We start from the raw sequence: 17,033 nt of genomic DNA, 5'->3' as shown, positions 1-17,033 counted from the left end.
TAACACCTAAAGAAATAGAAGCAGCCATAAAAAAACCTTCCAACCAAAAAAAGTACAGGACCAGATGGCTTCAGTGCAGAATTCTACCAAAAATTCAAGGAGGAGTTAATACTAATACTCTTCCAATTTTTCTACAAACAGAGGCAGATGGATCACTGCTAAAGTCTTTTTATGAGGCTACAACTACCTTAGTACCAAAAACACACAAAGACACAACCAATATAGGGAATTACAGACTAATCTCCATCATGAACATTGATGCAAAACTACTCAATAAAATACTAGCAAATTGAATCCAAGAACACATCAGAAATATCATCCACCTTTGTAGAGTGAAGTCTTCCTGCCAGACTGGATCCAGAGCCGCATCAGTCCCAAATGAACACACAGGAGGTTATATTAATTATGAAGCTGTTGGCCGTTTGCTTGTTTCTTACTGGCTAGCTCTGACTTAAGTATTTAACCCATAATTGTTACTCTAAATATTTCTCTTACCGGAGAAAAGGGCCCAGGCCTCTAACTCCTCTGGAGGCTACATCATGTGTCTGCCTGTGTCTCTCCTTCCCAGAATCCTCCTCAACTCCTATTCCCACCTATCTTGCTTCCCTATTGGTCAACAGTGCTTTATTGACATATACACAGGACTTCCCCATAATCTCCTCTTTTTTGACTAAATAAAAAGAAAGGTTTTAACTTTAACATGTCAAATTATATATAACAGAACAGTTATCAAGTAAGAACATAGTTACAATATTTTGTTATTAACATTTAGTAAGATTTAAAGAAAATATCATCTATCCTATCTTTGTGAGTCTAAAGCAAACTCCATAACAAGTTTCTTTGATGAACAACTTCCTCTCAGACATAATTGGTGCTGCCAGGAGCAGACATTTTTCATTATAAAGACAAACCCTAAACCATTTTAAATGCCATTTTCTGAAGGTCTTTGAAAGGTTTGAAGACTGTCCATCTATCTCAAATATATCTCTATATATCTAGAAGACCTAACTTACCTAACTATAAGTTCTGACTATTATAGGTAACTATCTATAATCTGTACTTAATTATTTATTATGTTTTAAAAGATCAATATGAACACAATATTTAGTCAAGAGGAAAAATATACACATCACAAAAATGACCCTGAATTTGTATCAATAAATGAAAAAACATACCAATACCAAGTATTCATTTCCATACCATAAAAGAGATTGATTGTGATCATTAATCAATTGTAACCAACCCCATTCAAATGAAAACAAAGATTTATAAACAATATGGGAATTTTGAGGTTGCTCATTCCAAACTGCTTCCTGCTGGATGGGGGCACTGTTCATACCATGGGGATCATGACAAAACTCAGAAAAATGTATATGTCCTTATTTTTGTGGTCTGTAAGGCTGCATCATCTCAGCTGTCTTAATTTTTGGAAAACCTGGCCAACTGCTTCCGGGGGTCTTGGTTCATCAAACCACAGAAGCCTGGAAGGAATCCACAGCTTTCCATTTTCTGTGGAAACATAAACAAAAACTCTTTTCCCAAGTAACTGGTCCTTATATTTAAAGTTAGAGGTCAAAGCATTTCTGAAATATATAAGTTGGATTAATTCAGCAGCATTTATAATCAAGTATATTTCAGCAGTTGATCCTTCCTTAGCCACTGAACAACTGAAAAAACACAATAGTATATGGTATCCAGACTTTTTGTGTATTTTCCATCTTTACGTGGCTTATATACTCTATTTCTTTTACTTTTATTTATTTATTTCTCTGAGACAGGGTTTCTCTGGAAATCTGCCTACCTCTGCTTCTATAGCAAATCCTACCGGCATGTGCCACCACAGTCGGCTTCTCTATTTATTTACCAGTATATTTTTTTTCTTCATCTGAATCTGACTTTACTGTAAATATTTATGTTTTTCTGGCCACATGTCTTATCTGCTAAAAACCATGGCTCATTAAACTGCAGTTTTTCCAAGATGGCAAGTGTAAGTTTGACTCTAGCTTTTTTTTTTCTTATGCTGAATCAGGAAGTCTCCCTAAAGTTAGCCATGTGAGTATCTGCTTGTCTCTAGCAAAACAGAGGCCACCTGAGAAAACTGCTGCCACCAAGAATCTGTGCTTCTCTCTGTTCTTTTGTTTCTAAAATTCCTTTTAAGCTCTTGTCATTCTACTTGGAAATTCAATCCCACTCCTGACAACCATTTGTAGAGTGTAGTTTTTCCTCTGCCAGCTGCTTTGGTTTTTCCTCCACCATCAACCTGAGATCTGTCTCAGTTGCAGTCCCCAAATACCATACAAGACACTTTATTAATTATGAAGCTGTTGACCATTTGCTTGTTTCTTACTGGCTAGCTCTGACTTAAGTATTAAACCCATAATTTTTTTCTTTTTTATTATTATCATTTTCATTTTAAATAGCTTGTTTTACATGTCAATCCCAGTTCCCTCTCCCTCTCCTCCTCCCGCACCCCCCCCCTCCATCCCACCCAGCCTCCCTCCCTGTCGCCATTTCCTTCCACATAGGGGATATCTAGAGTCTGCCATTTCACTCAGGGCAGGGTCTAGGCACACCCCTAAGAGTTCAGGCTGAGAGAGCATCCCTCTTTGTGTTATGGACACACTAAGTCTGTTTGTATACCAGGGATAAACACTGATCCACTGCTCATGGCCCCATAGGTTTCCCAGGCCTTCACACTGACTCTCACATTCAGTATCTGGATCAGTCCCATGGTGGCCTCCATAATTTTTAATCACACTTTACATACCATGATCAAGTAGGCTTCCTCCCAGGGATGAAAGGATGGTTCAACATACAAAAATCCATCAATGTAATCCATCATATAAACAAACTAAAAAAGAAAAACCACATGATCATCTCACTAGACACTGAAAAAGCCTTTGACAAAATTCAGCACCCCTTCATGATAAAGGTCTTGGAGAGACCAGGGATAACAGGAACACACCTAAACATAAAAAAAAGCAATATACAGCAAACCGACAGCCAACATCAAAATAAATGGAGAGAAACTCAATGTGATTCTTCTAAAATCAGGAACAAGATAAGGCTGTCCACTCTTTCCATATCACTTCAATATTGTACTTGAAGTTCTTGCGAGAGTAATAAGGCGACAAAAGGAAACCACAGACTACCATATCATCTGCAAATAGTGAAAGTTTGACTTCTTCCTTTCCAATTTGCATCCCCTTGATCTCCTTTTGTGCACACACTGTGGAGATCTTTATGGAGATTCCTCAGGAAAATGGAAACCAGTCTACCACAAAATCCAGCAATTCTACTCTTAGGTGTATACCCAAAAGATGTACACACATGCAATAAGGACATCTGCTCAACTATGTTCATAGCAGCATTATTTGTTATAGTCAGAACCTGGAAACAACCTAGATGCCCCTCAACTGAAAAGAGGATAGAGAAATTGTGGTAGTAGTACTACACAATGAAGTACTACTCAGCAGAAAAAAAATGGAATCTTGAAAATTCCATGCAAATGGATGACATTAGAAGAAACCATCCTGAGTGAGGTAACCTAGTCACAAAAAGACAAACATGGTATGTAGTCACTTGTATACAGATTTTAGACATGGAACAGAGGATTGCCAGCATAAATCCCACCGCCAGAGAGTCTGGGAAGCAGGGAGGATCCTAAAAGAGATATGTATGGTAACCTGGAGAAGGGTTATGGGAGAAGATCTCCTGATTGGATTGGGAGCAGGGAGGACAAAAGGGAAGAGGGAGATGTGAGAAAGAGAGGGGGATAAGAGGAGGGGAGAGGAGGACACAGGAGAGCAGGAAGGTTGAGACGGGGCAAGAGAAGAGGAGAGAAGGATGCGAGATACCATAATAGAGGGAGCCATTATAAGTTGGAGGCACTAGTGAGATCTTCACAGATCTACAAAAATGACACCAACTGGCATTAAGGCTACCTTAAATGCCTTCCCCTGATAACGAGATTGATGACTACCTTATATGCCATTTTAGAAGCTTCATCTAGAGGCTGACAGAAGCAGAGGCAGACATCCACAGCTAAAAAATGAACTGAACTCCTCGAACCCAGTTGCAAAAAGGACTGATGAGCAAATGAATCAAGACCAGGCTGGCAAAACCCACAGAAGCAGCTGACCTAAACAAGGGGGAACGAATGGACCACAGACTGACTACTAAGAGACCAGCATGGGACTGATCTAGAAACCCCCTCTTCCGAACCTGGGTGTCAGAGAAGAGGATCTTAGAGAATAGATCAGTATTTATTCCTGGCTTACAAATGAACTCTGGGAGCCCATTCCACATGGAGGGATGCTCTTTCAGCCTGGACTCATAAGGGAGGACCTAGGCCCTGCCCGGGATTATATGACAGACTCTAAAAATCCCTCATGGAAGGCCTTACTCTCCCTGGAGAGCAAAAGGGAGATGGAATGGGATGGGGGCTTGGGAGGAGTGGGGGGCTGGGAAGGAGGGGAGGGAAAGGTTAACTGACAGTTATATGTGAACAAAAGTTATATATAGCCTCTGTGTATTTCTCTGGGACTAAAGGTCTGCAGGACCTGACTGGAAAGAAACAGTATATATATAGTATCAGATTTCCCAAAGCATAAGATTCTAATAATATTTGGAGTAAAATATTGATAGCTACCGAAAAAAGCAGTTTACAAGTTTAGGATAATTGTATAATCAGTTTGGTTATAAATGATTCAAAGTAATTCAATGTATATTTCCTGAGGCCATAGTTGGCAGATTCAAGCAATAGCCTTCATCATACTTCCCCACATAAAAATCAGACTTTGTCTTAAGAATTGTCTCAGGGCCAGCAAGGTAGTTCCATATTTGAAGGTATTTACCACCAAATAGGACAAACTAAGTTTGAGTCCTTCTACTCACAAGAATGAGGATGAGAAATGATTTCTAGAGCTCTTGCATGTTACTCTTACCTACACACACACACACACACACACACACACACACACACACACAAATAAATACAAAGGTTTTTCCACATAATGAAGATATACCTGTCTTAGTGTTAATAATACAATCATCTCTCTTCTTTTGCTAGAAAGTAGCTGTTACCAGGTATTGGTTCATAAAATTAAAAAAGACAATAGCTGCCATAGTTTCTCTTTTTTGGCAAGATAACCAAATTCCTAATTTTAGCTTTAAAAATCGTGATTAACTTCCCTAAAATTAATAGTTTGACACAGTAACTTATTTCCATAGGAGCTGAAATAAGAATGAACAAAACAGCCTTACTTTCCATAATTGCTTTGTAATTACTTTGTAAATTTTAAGCATTTACATTTCATCGGCTATAAAAGTAATTGCATAATCTTGCATGTCCTTTAAACTCTGCTTGTTTTGTTATAATTTAATCACAAAGCCATATCTGGAAAAGATAGACAAACCAAAAATGAATACTTCAATGCCATTTTCCAGCATTGTGAATCATTTTCTCTGTTAAAATTTGATATGAAATTTTGAACAATTTTCTTTCCCATCAATTAATCTGTAGGTCTAGCCCATAATAGAAATATTATAAAAGTGTTGTGTTTCTGAATTTTTGGAAAGATACTATAATGGTGCTGTCCAGACAGATTTATTTTAGTACACACTGGTTTAGTTTCATATGAATACTGTTGTTACATTGGCCATTTATCTGTGTTTCTCACCAAAGCCAGATTTATGGGCATGCCACCTGTGCAGTATCATAAGGCTCTATGCTTGTCTTTATGCTCTATAGTTGCCAACATGAAACTTTTAATAATTTTGAGCAAGGAATGTGAATTTTCATCTTGCATGGAGTCTCAAATTTATAGAGCCAATGTCATCTTTCAAATACACATACATTAAGTGTTATGTGTTACTTGGTTCATGGAATTATGTAAATCATTATTTAGATTCAATTTTTATACATCAGATGTGTTGCCCTAAAGTCTATATTGTAGATTAGAAATGGATATTTCCAACAGCTTGCTAACCCTACAAGGATCAAATGGAAGAAGAAAAAAGACAGGTAGGCAGACTGGCTAGTTGAATTTATTTTGGCATCTCACGCATAAATAAATGAATTGAATACAAATTCAGTCAGAAATATAAATGAACACACTGGAGTTTTACGCATGGCTTTAGTGGTGGAGGATGACCTGACCTATTCTTGATTTTATTTCATGTCATCTGGTAGAGAGATTTCTCATGTTAAACACATTCCTTTTGTACTCATTCAGTGAACCCAAAAGTCCCACATGTGTAATATATTTAATGAACAGCTGTGCCAACAAATAAAAACCACCTTATATTTCTATTCCAGAGTCAATCAGACTTACATGTTGTCATTGTAAGTACTGAGACTGCTGTGCTGTCCAGGCAAGTTTCTATACAGCTCTCTTTTGCCATTACTCTTTTTAGCACTTTTTCTGTATTCAAAATGTGATCAGATTTCTTTTCTTTGTTAATTTCCACAAAACTTTTTTATCCTAACTCTTGAATAACGCAGGGGCATTCTAATTACAATTATGGACTATACCAGTGAGGTAGCCCTTTGATTATGACCCGTTAAGAGTAATTAATCCTGCTAGTGATTGGCAGTTAAATCTTTCTTTTTCTGCCCAACCCATTTGTGATTTGTACTTTTCCACCAATATTTTAAGTGAGAATAGCCCCTTATTCTGTAGATTTCAAACTGTTTAAGACCGCTTTCAGAAAAGGGTCTTTGGCCCTAGCCTCCATAACTCCTGCTCACCTGCTTCTTCCTACCCTGCCCTTTCCTACTTTGTCATTTTCACTGCCAAGTACTTCCTGAAAGACAGGGGGAAGACTTTATCCTACTCCTACCTGAGTTCTGCTGCACATTATTATGTTAGGTCCATCATTCATGATGACCAGGTCTTTCTACTTCAAAAACAACATCAGACAATCCCCATTTGGCAGCACATTTTTACCCATGAAATGATCTTCTTGAGAATACTGAAGACCTGAGAGTTAGTGCAGGCTCTAAGCAATTACAGAAATATAATCCTAAAAGTTGAATACTGGATCACTGTAGCTAGTTGAATAATTATACACAGAGTGTAATCATTTTCCATGCACTTCAATACCCAGATAGCAAAATTAGGCATATGAGAATTGGGGCAAAAATTTAGATATTTGCATATCCTGTGTTCCTTAATTATACATATACAGAAAAAACACTTCCCCCTTCCTTTAAATAAACTAGCATTAACAACATTTGGAATTTTATTAAACAAAATTTTTGCGGTACAACTTCTAAATTAGCATTCTATGAAGGATAATATTAGAAAAAAATTCTCATTAAACCTATAATTTCTCATCACTATATATGAATTGGGGTAAAAAGACTATTTTAGGCTCTCAGAGACTAAGCAAGTTTATGACTTTTTATAATTTATAGAGTAGAGATTTCATTAATAAAGAGTTACCTTTTATCATAACAACAATTTAAAGAAGCATATGGAATCTCTAACATTCTCTCATTGGTAAATAAATTCACTTTACCTGTGATTGAATTACACTGGTCTGTGTCTGTTTGATTCAGACTATAGTCCAAGTGGTGCTTTGTCAACTCTGGGTTAAAAGACATTCAGCATCTTTTGGGATTCAGAAGAACTGTGTGGTCATATCCGAAGTTTAGTTCTTGTGTTCCCTCAAGGTATTCTACATAACAGAAATATGGAGAGAGATATAGGGCCCAGCTAAGAACAAACAGGTTAAAAAATGAAGTCACCTTGAGCCTTCCATTCTAGCATCTTCCTTGTTGAGTGGAACCAAACAAAGTTCTTAGTCAAGATTTTCATGCATTCCTACTATTTATCAACTATACATTTTTGCTAATTAATCCCAAAACTAAAATGTCCAAACAACTAAATAATAAAATAAGGGAAAAGTATATGCTTAGAAAAATCTCAAAAGATGAAATAATGAATACTACCAATGGTTCAATATTAAATTTGAGATTAATTCAACATATTTTCCCTAAACTATTCACACGTTCTCTCCAAAATAGAAAATGTAATTGTGTCGAATCATCAAAGAGATTATTGCTTACATGGTCATTGAATGACAGTACTGCCTATGAGGCATTTGGTATTTTATTGAGGAGTAAGTAAATCTGATGCACTCATAAACAAAGTCTGTAAAGTTGCATATTCATCTATAGAAGTATGATGAACTAAAAGTTACATTTGCATGATAGAAATAGATTTAGTTCTGTTGAATAGAAATAATAATCCAAATTGTTATGATTGAACTGTAGAACCTGAAACACTTTTACAACTACTTTAGTATCACATTTATGCTTTTTTATTAAATGGGTGTATTAACTTCTTCCTTTAGAAGCAGTTTTATTAGTTTAAAATGGGCTAAATAAATCTTTGAAGAATAAAACTAATAGATTTCAAAAACCAACTCTTTTCTCAGTCTCCTAGAAACTACTCCAACTCAGTTTTCCAAAGCACTATACGTGAAGACTTATCGTTTATAGTTATAAATTTATAAAATGAAAAGAGGCTTTTGGTTATATTTCATATATTTAAAGTAAAGTAAAGGAAGCTTGACAAAATATTTCAAAGAAATTCTATCAATATCAGTATATCTATTTAAGTAAAATTACATAATATTTATTAGCAATATGTATTTAAGGAAATATTTTGTTTACAACAGTGAACAAGCAGTGTAAGTTTTCATGTGTTTATAGACATTTCTTTCTACAAATTGGTAATATATTAAGACATTTCTGGATTATGGAGAACCTATGAAAATTATGTTTAAAATTGGTAATACCTTTCTAATGCACTGATGGATGATATATCAATTTTGCTCTGAGAATATTTCCTTGTAAGTAAAAATTCTAAATAATATTTTGAGTTTGGTATTTTTATGCTATTATGTATTATTAGCATACTACAACATTTTATAAAATGGAACCAAGCAAAATTTAATTTATTCAATTAGTTCATTTATTTACTTTTTAATTTGAAAGGATAGATTTTTTCCCTCACAAGTCAAGGCTAGGCTGAAAATCATAATGTACCCTAGACTGGACAGATATTCTTGCCTTTTATCCTGTCTCAGCTCTCTGAGTGTTGTACAAACATATGAGGTATCTGTCTAGCTAATTAAAAGTTTTTACAAATGTGTATCCTTATTCCATTATTTGTATATTACATTGCTTTTATGTTCCTGCTTCAACAGAATTAAAATTGTTTAATGCCACTAATATTAAAAGAAAAGCTAATTTTTCTTACAAATATTAATTTTAAAGATACTATTGAGTTAAATGTTATTACACACTTTCTGTCTTAGAGGTGCTTAAATTATCTCACAAAGCATCTTGGACAATTAAGTTAATATTAGAAACCTATGCATGTTGCTAACTCTGTACCTAAAAATTGAAAACACTTATATTAGGTGGTTATGAATAAATGGATTAATGAAGATGGCAATTGTGAGCTCTTATTAGGAATGTTAGGAAAGGATAATTTTTAGAGGTGTTAGCTTGCTAATAGTAACTGTTGTGGGAGCTTTTATATAATATTTGAAATATTTCCTATAATTGAAGGATTTGAAAATATTACTAATCTCTGTTATATTGCTGAGTCAAGTTTGCCTTGAATGAAAATTTGTTTTAATACATGTATTCATCTATTCATTCACATAGAATCATGTTGTATTTCCAACTTCAATATTTACTGCAGGCAAAAAAAAAAAGAGTGTATCTCTTTTAGAGCCAAGTTAAACACTTTTAGGATAGTGCATTTTAGTTTCTTTTCTATATTGTAGCTATGTTGTTGAGGCAAAATCCAATGGGGTCACTTAATATATTCAGCATCTAATGTCACTAAGATGAACTGAGAGAAAAGGTTTGTGTGTCACCACATTCCCCGTTCCTTATGGAACAAGCTGGCAGGTGTTTCTTATGATCCTGGTGTTTTAAATCCAAATAATCATTTGTCACCATCTATTTACCCAGTTTCAACTTTCTTTCCATTTACATTTATTCCCACGACTCCACACCACATTTGACTATAACTACCCTGTCCATACCTTTGGAACCTTCCCACAGGGATGTTTCCTCATGCCCCCACTCTCTGTGTGCAAACTCTGACAGGTTTGTCTCTCACAATAGCCTCTATTAGTTTTCAGTTCTCGTTATTATACCCTTAATTCTATCTTCCCGATTTATTTCTAGTTCTTTGTAATTTCTCTTCCCAGTTACAACCCATTATCTTTCCTTTGTTATGATTTTTTCTTCCCTAATCATCTTCTATTATCTCTTATTTTAGTACTTGGCTTTCCCTCTTTGATGTCTTTTGGTTTGAACTTCAAGTAATTTGACCCTTTTTGTTAATTCTTTGACTTATCACAGACCCATTATCTATTTTTTCTATCTTTCATCTTTTTTTCTATATATTGAAATTCATACAATGGTATGGTGTAACTGCAGCCTGCAGGGTGATGAACTGTGGAGAGCTGTCAGAAGGTGAACAAACAGGCTTTTATGATAAAAAGTTTGGAAGAGAGCATACATGAGGTTAAAAAAAAAATTTAAAAGCTGCCATTAAAGGATTTAGGTAGTTCAATGATCATGACATGCTTCCAAAGAAAAGAGAAATGCAGTGAGCAGGTAATGACATCATGACAAGAGGAAAGCACAATTTATCTCATCAAAGCTCAATGAGCTTCAATGCTAAATCACATAAAGGGTGTGTTTTAAAGTAGTTTGTGGGTGATTAGATCAGAAAACCAATATTTGAAGTCTGAATGCATAGCGAATTATTTTTTTCTGACTCTATGAAATTCACTGCAGAGAACTGAGTGCAGGAGTTACAGATCATAGAGCCACAAATGTTGTCACACTTTTGTATGACAAGGTCAGAATAAAAGAATGAAAACTTTCTACCCTAGGTCACTCAGTTCAAACTCTCTTGTTCCTTACCTCTGTCTGCCTTATGATTTTATAGTTAAGGGGGAAAAGGCACCTGCACATACTTAGGAATTTAATAAGAACTTCTGAGATACATAACAACAATTCCTTTTGCAAGCAAAAACAAAAGGCCACTCTTAGCAAGAATTTAACATGTACTCCTTGTGGTTATCAATTATACTCCTGTTGCCTATCAATTATATATTTTTGTTTATAATTGAAACTGTGTTCCTCTCTCACACAGTAATCCTGACCACAGTTTGCCCTCCTGCCACTTCTTCCAAGTCTCTACATCACCACCTGTTCTCTCCCCCAGATTCACTTCCCACTCAGTTTCCCTTCAGAAAGGAGAAGGCCTCCAAGAAACAACAATCAAACACAACAAAATAAGATACAATAAGACAAGGCAAAAGCCCTGACTTCCAGGGTGAATAAGCAACCCAAGAACAAGCAAAAGAGTAAGAGACACACTTGCTCCCACTGTGAAGAGTACTGCAAAAAGAAGCAGCCGTAACACATATGCAAGCAGGCACCATGTTTGAAGCTTAAGTCTCTGTGAACCCAAATGTGCTCTGCTTAGTTGAAATCTGTGAGCCATTTTCTCCTGGTATCTTTCATCTTCTCTGACTCCTACATTCTTTCCTCCTCCTTATCTATGGGATTTCTCTCCCACTCCTTGAGCTTGGAGGGACAGGACCTAAAGGGTATCTGAAATTTAGACTCTTTCTCTCCACATAATATCTAATTGTTGTGGAACTCTGCATCTACTCCTGTCTGCTGCCAGAGGAAGCCTGTCTGATGACAACTGGCCAAGGAACTGATCTATGACTATAGTAGAATACCATTAGGAGTCAATTCGTTGGATTTGTGCTGTTGTCTTTGGTGGGTTGGTTGGGTTTTGTTGGTTGGTTTGTTTTTGCTAGTAGTTTTTGGTTCTATCCTAGGCCTCTGGCTATCCTTTCTGAAAACAGAAGTCCAAAAGAGAAGAATTTTTACCCTAAAATGTGGCACAAGCATTTCCTACAGACAAGGGCAGTTTAAATATATTACCAAAAATGAATATAGCTTCCATGAAATTTGTTTAATAAAATTTAAACATGGAAATACTTTTAATTTCAGGTAAGGACTGAGATGGTTTCCTAATAATCTTGTCCATGTGAAAGTAGAAAACAATCAAAGGCTTTATACACCAAAATCATAACAAGAGAATTTCAATCAAAGTCTACAGTCTTCTTATATCCCCTTTCACTTTTATTTCATTGCATTCTATCTTCCTTCCCTTCAAATACCTTCCCCCCATGGATATTGTAAATACAGTAGCAATGAACATAGCTAGTCATATATTTCTGCTGTAAGATTCCAGGTCCTTTGGATATCTACTCAAGAGTGATAGACTGCTTTCAATAGTGGCTGAAACAATTAGCACTTCCACCAAAAGTGAATATGGGCCTCCATTTCCACTCTAGTATGTGTCTTCTTTTCTTTCTTTGTTTTGTCATACCAATTCAGAATGGAATAAGAATGCATCTCAAAAAGTTTCAACTTGCCTTTCCCTGATGGGTAATGATGCTGAACATGTTTTAAAACATTTCTCAGAAATTTATGTTTAATTATTTGAGAATTCTCTGTTTAGGTCCATACTCCATTTTTAAATTAGATTATATATGATCTTAATTTTCAGTTTTTTAAAATTATTTGTATATTCTAGATAGTAACCCTCTGTCTTATGTGTAGCAGGTGAAGGTATTTTTCTAATTTTATAAGTTGCTTCTTCATTCAAATTATTTCACTGCACAGGAGCATTTTAGTTCCAAGTGGCTCCATTTTTTAATTGTTGATTTTAATGCTTGGGCTACCAGATTCCTGTTCAGAAAGTCATTTTCTATGACTTTAATTTGAAGCATATTCCACACTTTCCCTTCTATCAAAGAATAACATAGCTCAAGTTGAGATCTTTGTTCTCTTTACATTCAAATCTTGTAAAGTGTGAGGGTAAAGATATAGTTTCATTTTCTATATGTTGTTGCTTACCCAGATTTAACAGCATCATTTTTGAAGACTTTTGTCTTTACACCAATGTGTATTGTTTGTCTCTCTATCAAATATCAGGGGCTGAGGGAGTGTAGATTTATAAATGGTTCTTAGATTTTATTCCATCTACCAATGTAGACAGGAATTTCTGACACCAAAGACATTTAAAATACCATAAAACACCCTTAGAGCTGTAGAATATTCCCAACACACACACACACACACACACACACACACACACACACACACACACACACGCCTTTAAGTACACATACATTTCTTGCTTGATAAGTGTTCTGTTATATTTAATTTTACTGTGTTAAAGTTAAAACCCTTCTTTTTTTGTTTTTTTTTTTTGAGACAGGGTTTCTCTGTGGCTTTGGAGGCTGTCCTGGAACTCACTTTGTAGACGAGGCTGGCCTAGAACTCACAGAGATCCACCTGCCAATACCTCAAAACCCTTCTTTTTATTTAGACAGAAATGAGGAGATGATGGGGGTTGTCCTTCTGTATATATATTTCTCTTATTGGCTAATGAATAAAACACTGTTTGACCAATGAAGTAGGAAGACAGGTGGGTCTAGACAACAAGGAGAACTCTGGGAAAGGTAGTCAGAGTGGGGCTGCCAGACACAGTGGCCATGTAGCCTGCCAAAGGAGTAACAGTTCCAGACCCTTCTCTGGTCTGGTTAATAACTAAGACAGAGCTAGCCAATAAGAAACCCTAGTCATAAGCCAAAACTTTCATAACTATCATAGTGTCTATATGTTTATTTGGAACTCTAGGGCCATGGGACCAGCCAGATCAAAGAACCTTTCTGCAACACACATGTACACACACACACACACACACACACACACACACACACACACACACACGATTTTAAATTAAGTAATCAAGTTACATTACTATGGGTGACAATGTCTCTGTAAATCACCACAACCTAACAAATAAAAAGCCCAGTGTGAACAGTAGTTAACTTGTTGGGAATTTTTAGCCAGTAAGGTCTGATACATCTTCAAACATTACAGGTGGTTGCCAATGCTATTAGGCACTCTCCCATACTTGAAAGTAAGATTCCATTGCTGAAGATACAACATACATGAATAAGAATGTATAGAAATGAATCTGGTACTGACCAGGAAACTTCTTCCTTCATGGCTAGCTTTCATAGTAGTATGAATAATACCTGAGGGGGGAAAATAAGCATCAGGTTTATCTATGAAACTTCTGAGTAAAATTAAGGTTAACCTTGCAGACATGCCTACCAGTGCAATTATAGCATGAATACTGAGGGGGTAAGCAGTCAGTTTTTCAATGTATTTAAGATGGCAAGAAATGAAATCCATATCTGGTACCATTATCAGGACCAGGAATCTGAGGCTAGCAAGGACCCGGGGAAGAATTTTTCACTATTTTCTTAGTAAATCATATTCTGTTAAAGCAACACCCAAAGAATTATATGTACACACATAGATAAATACATCTCAACTCTCATCAGAAAAGTTTCTATTGGTAACAGAGAGGAATCAACACAGAGACCCACAAGTGGCTCAGGTGCGGACATTAAGAGTTAAGAGAATGCTCATAAGCTCCAATGGAATATCTGTATAACATGTACAGCATCCCTTCTTCCCAGCATTGTAGAAGAGGTAACAGTAAGAAAAAGGGCAAGAGGTAGTAGGTGGCTATGAGGAAACAGTGTGCTATGGACACAGCAAGTCAGATGCATATATGAACTCAAAGTGGTTATGACACTACAAACAAATTCTGTGTGAGCTCAATCAAGACAATCCCAGAATGGAGAGGGAAGGTGAGTATTAAGTCCCACCCCCTTTTGAGGAGCTATTGGATGGCTACTGGGAAAACAACAGTTAATTTTCTTTAGTGTGTGATTTTTTGTAGGCCAGTCACACGCCAGTGAAAGGCTATACACCAATATTATAAGGGCAAAATTAGTTGTACTTGATGAGTTTTTTAAAACAGAGTGTTGGGTGAGTAGAGATTGAGAGGACTGGCAGGAATTGGAGACTAGGTAGGGAGAATAAGATCAAAATGTATTTTATGAAATACTCAATACTTGAATACATTTTTTTTACTCAGAATGAATGAGCACCGAAGAACTAATGTACACCATGGTAACTATACTCAATTACAATTTGCATATTTAAAAATTTCCAATTCAGTAGTGGTCCTCACTACAAAGAATAATTAACTATGTGAGCTGTTAGTTATTTTGATAACTGTGTTCATTTCATAATGTCTTTTTCACCAAAACACTGCATTACCACCTCAAATAAAAATAATCGTCTTAACAATTTAGAGGCAATTGAAAATTTCTATTTTGCTATCTTATAGGTTTTTCTTATATGATACTAAGTTTTTAAAATGAAGAGTAGTAATGTTTTTTAATTAAATCTGTAAATTTTAGAAAATTTCATGCATCTTTATAATATGACAGGATTTTGTTCTTGAATAACATGTGAAGTGAGAGGTATCTTAGAACTGTAAATATAAAACTAAACATTAATCTAACAAAACTCCAAAATAGTTGCATTTTAAATTTCTAAAGGAATATACTTATTGCCCTGAATCTTATTTTACTTTTGTTACATTATTTCCTGATACATTACATTTAATTTATTGTGTGAATTCATTAGATTAATTATGCCTTCACCCTAGAGCTTTATGTTCAATAGCTTGGTCATCCTGTTATTTTTCATTTTCATTTTGTTTTTCACAATTTACTGGTCCTCAGCCAAAGTAAATTGCTTACTTACTGAAGTATTGTGGGAAGAATGCTGCCTTTCTTGAATCTGTAGCCTCCCCTTTCTTAATGAGTGTGTGTGGTGTTTTTGTATGTTTGGTGTATTTTTTTGTTAGTGTGCATGTGTACATGTGGGTTAGAATACACTAGTGTCCACAAGTAAGGAGACCAGATGTAGACATCAAGTAAAATCTTTGTATTGATTGTTTCCCATTTTGAGTTTTTTAGACAGAGTCTCTAGTTAAGCCTAATCCAGACAGAATGGTCAACCAATGAGCTTCTGAAATCTGCATGTTACTTTCCTGTCAGCACTGGGGTTTTATGTGCTCACTGCCACACCTGACTTTTTATATAGGTAGTGGAGATTGGAGCTCTGGTATTCATATAGTGCAGTGTTCACTTTACCATTTCCATAGTTCCTGATTGATTCTTGTTTGTAATATTCTTTTCCAGAAAATAAATAAGTAATTTAGTAACTTGGAAAGATCCCCTTGGAAGAGGCAGAAGGAGAAGTCCATGTTATTCTCAGCACAAGTGACATGGTAATGCAGACATTGAAACTTATAAATTTTTCCAATCTTATAAATTCTGATACTAATCAAAATTAAACCGTGTTAAGTGAATCTCATAGTCTCTATGTTTTTGCAGATAGGCATATGATTGGGGAATAATGTAATTTCTTCTTACATACAATTTTCACTTGTTATTATGCTACTTTTCTATGTATAGCACATTGGCAAAAACAGTTTCAACACAACTACATTCAGAGTAAATTAAAAAACACATAATAGTTTTCTTAGTCATTTTTCTATTGCTGTGAAGCAACATCGTGAAAAAGACAACTTTTATAAATGGAAGCATTTATTTGGGGGCTTGCTTACAATTTTTGAAGTTGGTCTAATATCAACATGATGCCATTCAAGTAGACATAGTAATGGAGAAGGTAACTAAGACTTCTGCATTCAGGTCACCCACAATGACACACTTCCTCCCACAAGGATACAACTTTCCATTCTTCTAATACTTTCAAATAGCACTACTCCTTAGTAACTAAATTAAATACTTTAACCAAATGCCAAGGCTGTTATTTAGACTATATAGTATGCATGTTGAAATTTTGAAGGCATTTTTAGCACATACCATTTCTAAACACCACTGTCTACAAAAATGTTCTTATACTAAAATTGCAATTCTATGTAAACAAAGTTAACACAAACAAAAAGAGATTAAGTAGATTCCTCAATCTTAGCAAAAATTTAGAGTCTAGTACTTTTGATGGTGTG

This window comes from Mesocricetus auratus, unplaced genomic scaffold, assembly GCF_017639785.1.
Source record: "Mesocricetus auratus isolate SY011 unplaced genomic scaffold, BCM_Maur_2.0 Super-Scaffold_100004, whole genome shotgun sequence".
NCBI classification, from domain to species: domain Eukaryota; kingdom Metazoa; phylum Chordata; class Mammalia; order Rodentia; family Cricetidae; genus Mesocricetus; species Mesocricetus auratus.
The sequence above is the reverse complement of the archived record's forward strand: the minus strand, read 5'-3'. Positions refer to the sequence as shown.